Here is a 4,609-nt window from a genome sequence, read left to right on the forward strand (position 1 = left end):
AGGCGTGAGACTGGCAGGGGATATAAAAATCTTATCTCAGGGGGATAGCCCTCTTTTTTTCATGCCATATGACGTGATTGTGTGGAAAATCACAGGTGCCGAAATGCCCTGAACTAGATAGTTAGGCAATTCAGTTGTCCAAATCTGGCACGTTTTTCCTTCTGAAGGAAGGTGGCGATATGATCCTTTTCTTTCTTTTCTTTGGACTGCAAATCTACAAATCAGAAAAGGGTGGGGGGAGGTGGAGGGAATATGTTTCTTGTTTTCCACAAGGATAAGGATTACGACAGAATGGAAGAGGGAAGTGTGAATCTGAGGGTGCCAAACATTCTTTGGTCTGATTTCAATATCACGATGGCCATCATTTCTTGAGTCCAATCTTTTTCTCGAGGTCGGTCACACCACCTTGAGCTGCCTTGTACACTTGGTCCACAGCTATAAAAGGGAAGGAAGGATGTTACTAATCGGGGTTTCCCAAGCACTCTTGGTTCCTAATGTGTAGTTTTGATGTCCTGCCCAGCTTGAACAACCACTGCCTGCAAAAGCAGGATAGCCCACTTAATATTCCTTGACTCCTCATGTCCCAGCTTCTCCTTTCCCTAGCCAGTCAGAGATTAGGGGTGGGATTGTGCTTTGAGGTCAGTTGTGATGTTGCTGCGTTTTCCCTGCACTTGGCAGAATCCCTTTGTGCGCGCTTTCCTCATTGAGATGAGACTGGCAAAGACTGAGCGAGCTGCCATGTTCACAGAGCTATAATTTTCAGAGTTCCCCTGGGAAAAGACATTGGTTGTTAAACCACTATGTGAACTGTAGCTCTGTGAGGGGAATAGGGGTTTCCTAGCAACTTTCAGTATCCTTAACAGACTACGGCTCCCAGGATGCTTTGGGGGAAGCCATGATACTGCTTTAAATGTATAGGGGCCTTACATCTAGTCAAAGGCATGGCACTGGATGCCAACTTCCTCCTCATTGAGTCTCAAAGTTGCCATTACAGAACTCAGTGGGGAGGAGAATGGGGACATACCGGTAACTAGAATTTGCTGGCCCTGCCTGTCATTGGTTCTGGCTCTACCTACTTTTGGCCTCCCTGCTGCCTTCTGTCCTACCAATCCCAATTGCAACCACCCACCACCAATGACGCTGAGAATCAGCTGCCTGAGGCAGTTGCCTCACTCTCGCTAATGGTAGGGCCGTTACTGATCACTTTATGTCTACAAAGTAGATGCTTGGCAACCACTGACCTTATGCAACCTACCAAGTGTTGTATACACATATCATAAATGGAACAGGCACATATTCTGAATTGACAATCTGCTTTTTTAAACTAGTAGCAATTTCGAGTCCTACCTTTCTGACCCGCCTGGGTAGCTTGGTCCACAACTTGCTGCGTGGCCTGTCCCACCTTGTTTACTGCAAGAAAGAGAAAAAAGAGATTTTTTTTTTTAATCAGTTGTACAAAGGGAAGGCACTAGGAAAATCAAAGGGCAATATTTATTTTATTTTTATTTATATCATAGGTTTCTTTCAGGATGTAATCTTTTACCAGAGCATTTTATAATAAAACCTGTGCAAACTGTAGGGGTGAGAAAATCTGTCAATTTGGGTTCTTTCAGTTGCTAATTTTTCCCATCTTAGGTTCATTTGTAAAAATTTGTAGAAATTTTGAGATCAGTTTGCAAATTATTATTAATTTTTAAAAGTCCTCATGAAAATTCACCATTTAGTGTGATTTCGCCTAATGTACACATTTTTTGTATGCAATTTTGCTTAATATGCATATTTTCACAGGCAGTCCCCCTTACATAACATTTTTGTGCATTATTTGCACCAATGCATACATTTTTTTGTACACTTTACAATAGCATGAGCATTTTTGTACATACTGCTTTACTGGAGAACTGTGTTGCAAAATTTGAAGAAGTGCACATTTTGAAGGATGGCTGCATTTCAGTTCGTGTATGGTTTCAGGAAGTGCAAATCAGTTTGGCTCACCTTTAAATGTGATCCGAATCACATTTCTCCCCCGCCCCTAGCAAAGTGTAACCCCCACCAAGCTGAAAACATCAGCAATACTTGAGGATCATCTGGTATCCATGGTGTGTTTTTGCAGACCCATGCATGCATGCAGAAGCCTCAGAAGGGTTTTAATGAACCCCTGGCACATTTTCTGTTTGTAGTTGATGGGTTGTGAGGTCCTCGTGGTGGGTCCACAAGCTGTGTGGTCCTGCATCATGAGGTTAGAATCATGGTTCAGATTGATAACTTTATCAGACACGCATCAGCAGACAATAACAAGATGTTCTTTGAGTGCATGCTGAGTACATAGATATCATAGGAAAAACAAGATCTTCCTTATCACAGCACCTGGGTGAATGGTTGTGACCTAGCAGATCAGTGGCATCTGAGGACATGAATGTACATGTTTTTCAGAACTGGGTTGTTTTTAGGAGGGGGGGAAACAGTGACATCACAAGTAATGGAGTGAGCAGGAAAGGCTATTTTAACTTAGCTACAGAAAAGAAATCTCACTATTCCTCTGAGCGTACTACAGTGATGGCTAGCTCACACCAACTGATGTTGGGAAACCTTGAGGGCAGAAGGAGAAGGGGATGACAGAGGACGAGATGGTTGGACAGTGTTCTCGAAGCTACTAACATAAGTTTGACCAAACTGTGGGAGGCAGTGGAAGACAGGAGTGCCTGGCATGCTCTGGTCCATGGGGTCATGAAGAGTCGGACACATCTAAATGACTAAACAGCAGCAGCAGCAACAACAAACATTGGTGTTTGCATTCCCATTCCATCTCTCAGCCTGACCTAACTCACAGCGTAGCATAAGAGCCAACTCCTAGGGGCTGAGGTCCCTTTGGGGCCCCCCATAAAATATTTGAGGGCCTCCCCTCCCCAAATTGATGGGCATTGCTATTCAAATGGTGTGCGTGTGCCACTTCATGTGATCATTTATGTGGGGCGCGGCGTAGTCATGAGGATAAAATCGGGAGCGGGGCACATTGTTCTGAGCTCTCCAGAGGAAAGGCAGGATACAATGGAATAAACGTTAATAAAAGTAAGCTGCATCCACTTTAGTGCTCAGGACTATTAAGCAGACCATTTAATGTCAATCAAGAAATGCCATGGTTAGATCCCTGTTGCTGAAGGGCTAACCTGTTCTTTGGTGAAGATCTTCCTGGACTGTTCCACTTCAGACTGCACATGGGGGTGGTGTTTTTTTAAAATGAAATTCAGCCTCCTTCAAGCATTTAAAAACAACAACACCTTGTTTATAGAAGTCTAAGGCTGCATTCAACAGCACAGCCTTCATCTGCCTCGGCTGCAACAAAGCATGTCTCTCCTGTATCGGTCTCTACAGCCACAGCAGGCACTGTAACCTTCCAATAGTTTGACATCACTCCCAAAAAAGCACTCCTCCATTGTCTCCCAAGACAGACAGACAGATACCAACAATCCTAATTATAATGCTAGCGCTTCTACTCCAGATTTTAACGTTTCTTTTATACTGCATCACCTGTTGCATTATGGAACTGTGGCTTGTTGATCAATATACCACCATGTCGTGCTAAATTTGATACGGCAGAAAAAAACTGTATGCTTGAATACTGCCTGAAATTTCTTCACCTGAGACTACAACACAGAACTCCCTCAATTTGCGGAGTTAACTGGTTGTAAAATTGATTTTTTTTTCCCTGGAGCCAAATAACCTGGAAATGAACACTAAACTTCTGCTAGATTCTGCTGTTTTTCCAGAAGTGCCTTTTACATTGTGGGAAAGATTGCATAAAGTGCGGAAATGATCAGATACGGAAACTTTGTGAAAATGGAATAAAATGCTGTGTGAATGCAGCCTAACTTGCTATGCCACCACAGAGTTGTAGAATCATAGAGTTGGAAGAGTTAGTTCATCGTCATAGAATCATAGAGTTGGAAGTGTCTTCAATCTGCAAGACAGTTTTTCAGAGGGATGCATTCTGGAGACCAGCTTGATGCTACTGAGAATGTATAAACCAGCCCTGAGAACAAAACTCTTTTTCATTGGGCATCTGAAGTGAAATCAAGATAGATAGATAGATAGATAGATAGATAGATAGATAGATAGATAGAGTTTCTTACCAGCATCCTGCACGGTCCCTTCAGCTTGTTGAGCGAAGCCCTTAAAACATGGCTGCTTTCCAGACATGGTTGTTTTCAACAGCTTCCGTCCTTAACCAAATTTAAAACATCGGCCTTCTAAACATTCTGCTTCAGTGTCTCCAGCCTATGCTGGTTTTATATACAAACCAAGACAATCCCCCTCCCCCACCTTGATGCTCACTGGGCAAATATTTTCAATAGGTGGAGCATTCAGGTGGCTTAGCATTTTGAGCCCAGATAAACGAAACTGAAGGCACGTGTCAAAATGCCAAATTCTTTGCCTTTCTCAGGTGGGAGGTGTGTCTCGGCAAGCGTTTTCTTTCTGCATCAGTGGGAATAATGCTCATCCCTTCTGAATAGAATCTCGGCGGAAAATAACTGAGCAAATGGCGGACACGTCAGCACAGAGCAACACAGGGGCAGTTGTGTGAGAGAGGCACCAATGTCCGTTCATATCTGGG

General features: G+C 43.4%; 1 long non-coding RNA gene across 1 annotated transcript; it reads right to left on the reverse strand.

Moving 5' to 3' along the window:
* Positions 1–242: 242 nt before the first annotated feature.
* On the reverse strand, positions 243–4,292 carry LOC117046657. Its single transcript, XR_004426603.1, has 3 exons — positions 4,128–4,292; positions 1,348–1,410; positions 243–435 (listed from the first exon to the last, which is right to left on the reverse strand). It is a non-coding gene; the product is annotated as an uncharacterized LOC117046657 (long non-coding RNA).
* Between the last annotated feature and the right edge of the window lie 317 nt (positions 4,293–4,609).

Source organism: Lacerta agilis, chromosome 5, assembly GCF_009819535.1.
Source record: "Lacerta agilis isolate rLacAgi1 chromosome 5, rLacAgi1.pri, whole genome shotgun sequence".
In the NCBI taxonomy this organism is placed as follows: domain Eukaryota; kingdom Metazoa; phylum Chordata; class Lepidosauria; order Squamata; family Lacertidae; genus Lacerta; species Lacerta agilis.